This window comes from Dendrobates tinctorius, unplaced genomic scaffold, assembly GCF_039654945.1.
Source record: "Dendrobates tinctorius isolate UK_male_01 unplaced genomic scaffold, ASM3965494v1 ptg000174l, whole genome shotgun sequence".
NCBI classification, from domain to species: Eukaryota; Metazoa; Chordata; class Amphibia; order Anura; family Dendrobatidae; genus Dendrobates; species Dendrobates tinctorius.
The window spans coordinates 2,047,886-2,059,966 of NW_027361841.1; the positions used below are offsets into that span (position 1 = coordinate 2,047,886).

General features: G+C 45.1%; 1 protein-coding gene across 2 annotated transcripts in view; it reads right to left on the reverse strand.

The window, feature by feature from the left end:
• Positions 1 to 12,081, reverse strand: part of BEND7 (BEN domain containing 7) — a 211,076-nt gene that overhangs the window by 155,040 nt on the left and 43,955 nt on the right. The gene's annotated exons all lie outside the window — the stretch shown is intronic.

A 12,081-nucleotide genomic window follows, 5' to 3' on the forward strand; every position in this document is an offset into this window, starting at 1 on the left:
ATCGTTATTCAGAGAGACCGGGTACACAGAAGTATACCTCTTTTTACCTCAGCACCTATGGAAGCTCCAGTAGTATTTAGTGGAGCACAGCTTCCTACATATGGAGGACAGAGCTTCTTACTGCACATGTTCATGCCTGTTCTAACATTCTAGCACATGTTTCTTTCAGTGAAAGAATGCAGCGGATATTTTAATTCTATAGTGATTACCTGCCTAGACAAAACAACTGTGATTTGCTAATTAAATTTATTTAGGATTTTATTTATAATGACATTTCCTTTAGTTATTTTTTTTTATTCTCGAAGGAATCCTGGCATGGCGTGCGCCTGTCAATGAGTTTGGTAACCTCTTCATTAAGACTGGCATGCACAACGCCAGTCTTGATGAACTGGCCCCTTAGATTGCATGTAGCAGTCAAGTGTTCCTTATCAAATGCCCTTGAATTGTTTATCAGCAAGTGTGCCATTTCTGTATAAGCAGAAGTTTTGGAAGTTTGCTGGTCTGGAGCATTCAGGCATGTGTTAGCATAATTTCCATGAGGAAAAACATCAGAACTGATATTAGAGAAGCAATCGTTGTAGCCCAATTATCTGGGAAGGGTTTTAAGGCCATTTTCCAAACAATTTGAAATCTAGCATTCTAAAAGTAGGAAAATTATTCACAAGTGGAATATATTGAAGACAAATGAAAATCTTCCTAGGAGAGGACATACTAGCAAAGTACCCCCAAGTCAGATTGTTCAATGATCAGAGAAATTGTGAGAAGACATGAGCTACAGCTGAGACTCTAAAGGCCTCAGCATTTTAGATGTTCAAGTTCAAAACAATACAATTACAAAAAGACTGAACAAGCATGGCATGTTCGAAAGGGTTGTGACAGGACAAAACCCCTTCCAAAAACAGTATGGCAACACACTAAAGTTGCATCTGACAAACCAAAAGTAAAATACAACTTATCAGTACAGGCAACACATACTGATAAACCAAAAGAAAAATACAACCTATCAGTACAGACAACACATACCAACTGACAAACATGGTGTTGGAGGAATTATTATTTTTCTTCTTCTGCAAACACAGTGGTCACCGAGTAGACCATGAACACTTCCATATAACAGTATTCTACACCATGTTACAAAATTATTATGCAAATGATATTTTTCTCTGATTTTCCTAAATGGTCGGTGCAAATGACAGTCAGTCTAATAAAAGTCATCACTTGTTAGACTATACATCGAATTTTAATGAAGAAACCTCCCAATGATAACAATATAATCTCCAAAATGAATACAAACTCAAAATGCACTGTTCCAAATTATTAGGCACAGTAGAATGTCTAAACATTTGATATGTTTTAAAGAACTGAAAATGCTCATTTGTGGAATTTGCAGCATTAGGAGGTCACATTCACTGAACAAAAAAGCTATTTAACTCCAAAACATCCTAACAGGCCAAGTTACATGATAACACAGGAACCCTTCTTTGATATCACCTTCACAATTATCGCATCGAACTTGTGAGTTTTTGGAGAGTTTCTGCTTGTATTTCTTTGCATGAAGTCAGAATAGCCTCCCGAAGCTGCTGTTTTGATGTGAACTGCCTGCCTCCCACCCTCATAGATCTTTTACTTGATGATACTCCAAAGGTTCTCTATAGGGTTGAGGTCAGGGGAAGATGGTGGACACACCATGAGTTTATCTCCTTTTATGCCCATAGCAGCCAATGACTCAGAGGTATTTGCAGCATGAGATGGTGCATTGTCATGCATGAATATGATTTTGCTCCTGAAGGCACGTTTCTGCTTTTTATACCATGGAAGAAAGTTATCAGAAACTCTATATACTTTTCAGAGGTCATTTTCACACCTTCAGGAACCTTAAAGGGTCCTACCAGCTGTTTCCCCATGCTGTTATCTGTGTGACAACATGGGGAAACAGCTGGTAGGGCCCTTTAAGGTTCCTGAAGGTATAAAAAATGACCTCTGCAGGGCCCAGAAGGGAAGGAGCGCCATTTGACTTTTTGAATGGAAAATTAGCTCCTATCGTTAGCGGACACCATGTCGCGTTTGGAGAGCCCCTGTGCGCCCAAACATTGGAGCACCCCCACAAGTGACCTCATTTTGGAAATTAGACCCCCCAAGAAACTTTGAACCCCCAGGCGCTTCACAAATTGATCCGTAAAAATGAAAGTCCTTTTTTTCACAAAAAAATTTTTTATCCTCAATTTATTCATTTTCACATGGGCAACAGGATAAAATGGATCCTAAAATTTGTTGGGCAATTTCTCCTGAGTACACCGATACCTCATATGTGGTCATAAACCATTGTTTTGGTGCACGGCAGGGCTCGGAAGGGAAGGAGCGCCATTTGACTTTTTGAATGTAAAATTAGCTCCTATCGCTAGCGGACACCATGTTGCGTTTGGAGAGCCCCTGTGTGCCCAAATATTGGAGCACCCCCACAAGTGACCTCATTTTGGAAATTAGACCCCCCAAGGAACTTATCTAGATGTGTGGTGAGCACTCTGAACCCCCAAGTGCTTCACAGAAGTTTATAATGCATAGCCGTGAAAATAAAAAAATCATTTTTTTCCCTCAAAAAAATATTTTTTAGCCCCAAATTTTTTATTTTCACAAGGGTAACAGGAGAAATTGGACCCCAAAAGTTGTTGTCCAGTTTGTCCTGAGTACACTGGTACCCCATATATGGGGGTGAACCACTGTTTGGGCACACGTTGGGGCTCGGAAGGGAAGTAGTGACGTTTTGAAATACAGACTTTGATGGAATGGTATGCGGGTGTCATGTTACGTTTGCAGAGCCCCTGATGTGCCTAAATAGTAGAAACCCCCCCACAAATTACCCTATTTTAGAAACTAGACCCCCTAAGGAACTTATCTAGATGTGTGGTGAGCACTTTGAACCCCCAAGTGCTTCACAGAAGTTTATAACGTAGAGCCGTTAAAATAAAAAAACATTTTTTTCCACAAAAATAATTTTTAGCCCCCAATTTTTTTATTTTCCCAAGGGTTACAGGAGAAATTAGACCCTCAAAGTTGTTGTGCAATTTTTCCTGAGTGCGCTGATACCCCATATGTTGGGGTAAACCACTGTTTGGGCACACGTCGGGGCTTGGAAGGGAGGGAGCACTGCTTGACTTTTTGAACACAAAATTGGCTGGAATCAATGGTGGCGCCATGTCGCATTTGGAGACCCCCTGATGTGCCTAAACAGTGGAAACCCCTCAATTCTAACTCCAACCCTAACCCCAATACACCACTAACCACAACCCTAACACACCCCTAACCCCAACACACCCCTAACCCTAATCCCAACCCTAACCACAAGCCTAACCCCAACACACGCCTAACCCTAATCTTAACCCTAATCACAACCCTAACCCTAATTCCAACCCTAACCCTAATATTTTTTTCGGGTGTATTTGTATGTGTGTGTTTTTCCTGTGTAACCGGTTTTCTAGGACTACCGACGTTGAGCGGGGGCGCCACATTGTCAACTAGGGTGCCAACCTCCGCAGTCAGGAAGAGACTCATTAGGGCCCATTAGGGTGAGCTTAGTCTCTTTTTCCCTTTTATAAAATATATCTACTTTGGTTGTCATATTGGGTATTGGTATAGGCCCTTTACCCCCCCGGTATTTAGGATTGCCTAAGTGTTTTTAATTATTGAATCAAAAGGTACTTTTTAGGGATTCAATTTATTGTGCTTTCTTGGTTTGTTTGCTTTTTTTCCCCAAAAAATAATCGACCCCTTATAATGCTCCATACAGTCTATAATGCTCCATGCAGAATGGACCCTATATAATGCTTCATACACTATATGATGGGCTCCATGTATTGCTCTACATATTAAATGGGCCCCATATAATGGGCAGCTGAGAGCTGATGTTTTTAGCCGGGGGCAGTATCCATGGCCCCTTCCTAGGCTATATATCATATATAGTAAGGCAGAGTCCAGTGTCACATGTAGGGGTCTCTGTGTGCTCCCCCCAGAATGCACACGGAGGTGTATTGAGGCCATGGGAGTGCATTGCAGCCATGGGTGTAGCTGTGATTGCAATACAGAATAAAAGTGAGTATAGGTCTTGGACATGCTATTGGTCCAGTGCAGATTTAGGGAAAACCTGTTCTGGGTTTTTGTGTTTTGAAATGGACCACAGGATGGTAGTGTTGCAGTCCGTTTCATTCCTGGCCTGGGTTTTCCATGTGGCCCATTGTCACAGATTCCAATTAAAACCCCTGCAGTAAAGGGTTTAGGTGTGTCAGGGTCAGTGTTAGGTTGGTCTTGCAAGAGTGCAGAGCAGAAGGCTCTGTAGAGCTCCACCTGTGTGAGGCAACACAGGCAAGCGGAGCTGAAAGGCCTGGCACCAGAGCGTACACGGAGGTGTACTGGCGTGTTTTTTGACTGCAATCCAGAGGATATGGTTCCCGGCTGTGATCCGGAGGATATCATGAGCTATGTTTATGTGAGTTGAACATTAAAGAGACTTTTGTTTTGGAACTTTGCTGGGTCACTGCCTCATCACTGCACAGCGTGGATACCGATGCACCACAATATACACTCACTGGCCACTTTATTAGGTACACCTGTCCGACTGTGTGTTAAGACTTAATTTCTAATCAGCCAATCACATGGCGGCAACTCAGTGCATTTAGGCATGTAGACATGGTCAAGACAATCTCCTGCAGTTCAAACCGAGCATCAGTATGGGGAAGAAAGGTGATTTGAGTGCCTTTGAACGTGGCATGATTGTTGGTGCCAGAAGGGCTGGTCTGAGAATTTCAGAAACTGCTGATCTACTGGGATTTTCACGCACAACCATCTCTAGGGTTTACAGAGAATGGTCCGAAAAAGAAAAAAAATCCAGTGAGCGGCAGTTCTGTGGCCGGAAATGCCATGTTGATGCCAGAGGTCAGAGGAGAATGGGCAGACTGGTTCGAGCTGATAGAAAGGCAACAGTGACTCAAATTGCCACCCGTTACAACCAAGGTAGGCAGAAGAGCATCTCTGAACGCACAGTGCGTCGAACTTTGAGGCAGATGGGCTACAGCAGCAGAAGACCACACTGGGTACCACTCCTCTCAGCTAAGAACAGGAAACTGAGGCTACAATTTGCACAAGCTCATCGAAATTGGACAGTAGAAGATTGGAAAAACGTTGCCTGGTCTGATGAGTCTCGATTTCTGCTGCGACATTCGGATGGTAGGGTCAGAATTTGGCGTAAACAACATGAAAGCATGGATCCATCCTGCCTTGTATCAACGGTTCAGGCTGGTGGTGGTGGTGTCATGGTGTGGGGAATTTTTTCTGGGCACTCTTTGGGCCCCTTGGTACCAATTGCGCATCGTTGCAACGCCACAGCCTACCTGAGTATTGTTGCTGACCATGTCCATCCCTTTATGACCACAATGTACCCAACATCTGATGGCTACTTTCAGCAGGATAATGCGCCATGTCATAAAGCTCGAATCATCTCAGATTGGTTTCTTGAACATGACAATGAGTTTACTGTACTCAAATGGCCTCCTCAGTCACCAGATCTCAATCCAATAGAGCATCTTTGGGATGTGGTGGAACGGGAGATTCGCATCAGGGATGTGCAGCCGACAAATCTGCGCCAACTGTGTGATGCCATCATGTCAATATGGTCCAAAATCTCTGAGGAATGCTTCCAGCACCTTGTTGAATCTCTGCCACGAAGAATTGAGGCAGTTCTGAAGGCAAAAGGGGGTCCAACCCCTTACTAGCATGGTGTACCTAATAAAGTGGCCAGTGAGTGTATATACCTATTATATACAGTGGGGAAGATAAGTATTTCATACACTGATGATTTTGCAAGCTTTTCCACCAACAAAGAATGGAGAGGTCTGTAATTTTTATTGTAGGTACACTCAGGGGTGGATTAAGGGTAGCCAGGGCCCGGGGCAGTTCAGACTCTGTGGGCCCCCCTCGTCACGTGACGGGGGTCACGAATCGTAGAGCCACACTCTACATAGAGAATAATGGAGCCTCCAGCACCGACCTCCACCCGCAGAGCCACATTCTACATAGAGAATAATGGGGCCTCCAGCACCAACCTCCACCCGCAGAGCCGCACTCCACATAGAGAATAATGGAGCCTTCAGCACCGACCTCCACCTGCAGAGCCCCACTCCACATAGAGAATAATGGAGCCTCCAGCACCGACCTCCACCCACAGAGCCCCACTCCACATAGAGAATAATGGAGCCTCCAGCACCGACCTCCACCTGCAGAGCCCCACTCCACATAGAGAATAATGGAGCCTCCAGCACCGACCTCCACCCGCAGAGCCCCACTCCACATAGAGAATAATGGAGCCTCCAGCACCGACCTCCACCCGCACTCCACATAGAGAATAATGGGGCCTCCAGCACCAACCTCCACCCGCAGAGCCCCACTCCACATAGAGAATAATGGGGCCTCCAGCAATGACCTCCACCCGCAGAGCCGCACTCCACATAGAGAATAATGGAGCCTCCAGCACCGACCTCCACCCACACTCCACATAGAGAATAATGGGGCCTCCAGCACCGACCTCCACCCGCAGAGCCACACTCCACATAGAGAATAATGGAGCCTCCAGCATCGACCTCCACCCGCAGAGCCGCACTCCACATAGAGAATAATGGGGCCTCCAGCACTGACCTCCACCCGCACTCCACATAGAGAATAATGGGGCCTCCAGCACTGACCTCCACACGCAGAGCCGCACTCCACATAGAGAATAATGGGGCCTCCAGCACTGACCTCCACCCGCAGAGCCGCACTCCACATAGAGAATAATGGAGCCTCCAGCACCGACCTCCACCCGCACTCCACATAGAGAATAATGGGGCCTCCAGCACCGACCTCCACCCGCAGAGCCACACTCCACATAGAGAATAATGGGGCCTCCAGCACTGACCTCCACCCGCAGAGCCGCACTCCACATAGAGAATAATGGGGCCTCCAGCACTGACCTCCAGCCGCAGAGCCGCACTCCACATAGAGAATAATGGAGCCTCCAGCACCGACCTCCACCCGCAGAGCCACACTCCACATAGAGAATAATGGAGCCTCCGGCACCAACCTCCACCCGCAGAGCCGCACTCCACATAGAGAATAATGGAGCCTCCAGCACCGACCTCCACCCGCAGAGCTGCACTCCACATAGAGAATAATGGAGCCTCCAGCACCGACCTCCACCCGCAGAGCCGCACTCCACATAGAGAATAATGGAGCCTCCAGCACCGACCTCCACCCGCAGAGCCGCACTCCACATAGAGAATAATGGAGCCTCCAGCACCGACCTCCACCCGCAGAGCCGCACTCCACATAGAGAATAATGGAGCCTCCAGCACCGACCTCCACCCGCAGAGCCCCACTCCACATAGAGAATAATGGAGCCTCCAGCACCGACCTCCACCCGCAGAGCCGCACTCCACATACATGGCTGCTCTCAGTGCTCTGTGCTGTGCGCACAGGACCTGTGATGAGGTCACAGGAGGGAAGGAGACAGGGGTCACATGATCGGGGGCCCTGACACCTTACCTCCTGTGATCTCATCACAAGCCTTTGCACGCTACCAGCAGCATCAGCGTTCAGGCTACTTGTAGATGCTGCTGGTAGCAGAGCACATAATGCCGCCCCCACGGTCACTCACTTTTAGGTGGGGAGAAGATGGAGTGCCATTGCAGCAGCCGCAGGAATGTGGTGGGGGCCCCCTTAGAAGCTCTTGTGGTGGGGCCCTGGGGCTGAAGCCCCGCCTGCCCTGCCTATAATCCGGCCCTGCGCGGTGGCGGATTATAATGGGGCAATTTACTGGCCTGGGCTGTGGGCCCCTTAACCCCACTGGGCCCGGGGCAACTGCCCAAATTGACCTCATTATAATCCGCCACTGGGTACACTTCAACTGGGAGAGACAGAATCTAAAAGTAAAAAACAGAAAATCACATTGTATGATTAATTAATTTGCATTTTGATTGATGTTGATGGTTTTAGGAAGCGATTGATTGCAGTTATTTATTCCAAAGGGTGTGAAACCAAATATTAAGTTGAGGGTGCCAATTTTGTCCGGACAATTTTTGGATTTTTGGGTTATGTAAGAAATTATGCCCAGTTTTCCTTTGTTTCTGTTTGTTTGTGTTGTTCCAATACACACAAAGGAAATAAACGTGTAACTAGAAATAAATTTCTAGGAAAGATTTCATTTTCTGGAACTTCAAGGGTGCCAACATTTTCGGCCACGAAAATATACATATATAGATATATATACCGTATATACTCGCGTATAAGCAGAGATTTTTAGCCCATTTTTTGGGCTGAAAGCCTCCCTCTCGGCTTATAAGCGAGTCATATACGCCAGGGGGTCGGCGGGGGTGTCAGATTATACTTACCCCCTCCAGGCGCGTCTCTATGGAGCATCTTATGGGGCAACATATGGGGGCATAATCTATGGAGCATCTTATGGGGCAGCATATCATAGAATCATAGAATCGTAGAGTTGGAAGGGACCTCCTGGGCCATCTGGTCCAACCCCCTGCTCAAAGCAGGATTCGCTAAATCATCCCAGTCAGATGTCTGTCCAGCCTCTGTTTGAAGACTTCCATTGAAGGAGAATATGGGGGCATAATCTATGAAGCATCTGATGGGGCAGCAGATGGGGCATAATTTATGGAGCATTTTATGGGGGCATAACCTATGGAGCATTTTATGGGGCATAATCTATGGAGCATGTTATGGGGCAGCATGTGGGGGCATAATCAATGGAGCATTTTATGGGACATAATCTAAGGAGCATTTTATGGGGGCATAATCTATGGAGCATTTTATAGGGGCATAATCTATGGAGCATTTTATGGGGGCATAATCTATGGAGCATCCTATGGGGCCATAACCTTTATGGAGCAGCATATGGGGCATATTATTCTATAAAGCATCATATGGGGCCATTATTAACCTTTGTGCAGCATTATATGGGGTGTATTTTGTATGGAGCATCTTATGGGGCCATCATGAACTGTATGGAGCATTATATGAGGCTCTTGATTCAATATGGATATTCAAAAACATTTAATCTACTGATGCATTTTCCACCCTAGGCTTATACACGAGTCAATAAGTTTTCCCAGTTTTTTGTGGCAAAATTTGGGGGTCGGCTTATACACGACTATATACGGTGTATAAATATATTACAGAGAACACTATGATTAAAGAAAAAATGAACAAAACTTTATTACTGGTTGTGTGTTACTTCTGAATATATCCTGAAAATATCACCTAGTTGATCACTGATCTCATATGTCCGCCCATAATCCTGAGATGAACATCATTCTTCCATATGATAACATTACATGTGGAAACATCTACTTCCTATCACCATGAATCAGAGTTTCAGTTGCAGAATAATTGTCGTTAAAGAAACTGAAGTCACAAAGCCAGAATCCCACTCCAGAGGTAGCAGCTAAAACAAGGGTTTAACATTAATTATTTCTAACAATTGTTTACCAAACCTATGACTTCTTTAGTGACAAAGGGTTAATAATTCACCATTGTGACTAAGTAATATTCTATTTTGTCATTACTTGCATTAGAAAGGGACCTGTTACCCATATATCATGTGTAACTGCCACAATGTGAAGATTGATTTATTATGGCCCCAACCATCTCTGATGTATGACATGTATATCCTAATCCCTGCAAATGATAATCTCCAGCTATCCTCAGCCCGGCTGGATCTGTAGCAGTAAGTAGAAATCGCATGCGTGATAAAAAAAAAGAAATAAAATGATTTGATGAGGCAATGTCAGTGAGTAACAACTGCAGGAGGAGATTTTGTTGTGTCTCATTTCCTAGTGGCAGGGTCGTATCTTCCTTGTGCACTTACACAGTAAAGAGGTGCTGGTTCTGCTTCTTGTGGTTATATATGGATGGAAATAAAGGTTAACGTTTAAATGGATCCTGATGGCTGTATTTCAAGGAAAAACCTACTTTTGAAGCCGCTCTTAAGCGCGCTACATGGGAAACTAGCAAAAAAATGGGTGGTCCCAGTTGGCATCTCCCCACCCACTGCCAATAACTGACAAGAGAAGACCCCGATGATCCGACTGACCTACTAATCTCCGGGTGGCTTTTAACGTATGGTTTTCTGTGAAACGTCACATCGTTTCAGAATCAAACCTATATCACTGAAATCATGCAGCCAGCGTCTGATACATGTTGCCCGTGGACCAGGCAGGATGGATCAGCTGTCAGGTTCGCTTTCAATAGAAATCTATACATAAACGTGAAACTTGGAGAAAAGCAACATATTATAATGCTCTTTTCGACCAGACAATGCGACTGCCACCATTTACATTTTGTTTCATAAATCAATACATGAAAATGGATAAAATCTGTCTACACTGAATACAGATTTTCCCATTACTGAGATAGGACAGCACAGTTGCTGCTCATAATGTTGATGGAGAGGAGCTAGAGGCAGATACAGACATTCTTCTGCTGCATTTTTTCCTGAAGCAACATGTAGATCTCCATGGAACTTTATGAGCACCAACTGCCATCTCCTATCTCAGGAGCGTGAAAATCAGCATTCACTCACAACAGATTTCACACATGAATTGAGGTTTCTGAGAATGGATGAACAATCCAGGAGGAGAAATAAGTGGATTTCTTTAATTAGCTAGATTACAACGTTTCTTATTTTTATGTGTACTATTGTTTATGAAAAAAAAAAGAAAACAAGTTATTCTTTAAATATGCTGGTAAATCCATGTGGACTGGCGATAATAGTATAATGCATAGGAATAAACATCCACACAAAGCATAGGAAACCACATAAGAGCGCAGTGTGAATTTGAATTATACTCGTCACGTATTTGCTATGGGCAATATCCTTAAAGTGGTTTTCCTATCTCATATAAGCTATAACTAGGTCCTGCATCTATCACAACAGGGCCCCTTCCTGTGGCTATGACATAAATGTGCAAAATGGGAATACCCGTTATACACAGGGGCAGCCGCTCCAACCATAACCCTCAGAAAACTCGGGGAAGCGACCAAAACTTCTGCCCTGCAATAACCAGAAGCGGCTGCCGTACACCATTCAGTTTGTTTGTCTCCCAGGGATTAAACAGCTTCATATCCAACTCTTTTCACCATAAAGGATACATAGGGGGCAGCCAATTTGTTCCCATATAACTCAAATTTCTGTCAGAGCCTGTGAAAATGTAAGAGTATGGCCAAATGTAGTCTGCATATAGGAGGTCACAGCTGTTCTCACTTGTGTCTTGGCGAAGTCTCACCAAGTATGATCAGCTTCATATAGTGGTACACTGTGTAAAAACCATTCCCCTAACTTAATAAATGACTGGTGGACACCAATGTAGCAGATCTGACTAGTCACATAACATCAGAGTAGAGAATACATCTCTGCAAGTCTAAGGATGACTGCCAGTCAGAAGCCTGGAAAAGTGAGATATCATGGCATCAGCTCCAGCGACACAGAAGTCTGTATACTGTATATGGCCATCGTACCGGAGACGACTTCACCTGCCATGAACCCTGTGGGCAGACCTCCTCCGCACTCCCCAGTCTGGGAGCAATAGATGATAGGAGATGTGTGTATGTATATATATGTATGTGAATATATATGCATGCTTTTGCATATATGTGTATATATTTGAATATGTGTATATATGTTACTATAGATGTGCATATATGTATGTGTATATATGTGTGAATATATCTGTATGTACATATGCCAATAAATCAGCTGCCCCCATGCCCAGCCAGCAGTGTCACACTTGCTGAGGGGGCACAGACACACAGTGGAGGATGGGGGTCGTGCTGCTGCTGGTCTCCTGTGGGGTCCCCTGGGCTTTTGTCCTCCGCAGACCTGTCCAGTCATCAGCTTGTCTGTCATTGTGTCTCCCTGCGGACACCATAACTGGCACTGGCTGCTCTCCTAGCAGAGGCCCAGCCTGGCATCCAGCAGCAGCCCCACTCTGTGCCCACACCGACCCGAGCTGCTGCAGAACCTCTTGCACAGCCAGCGGCGTCACCTCT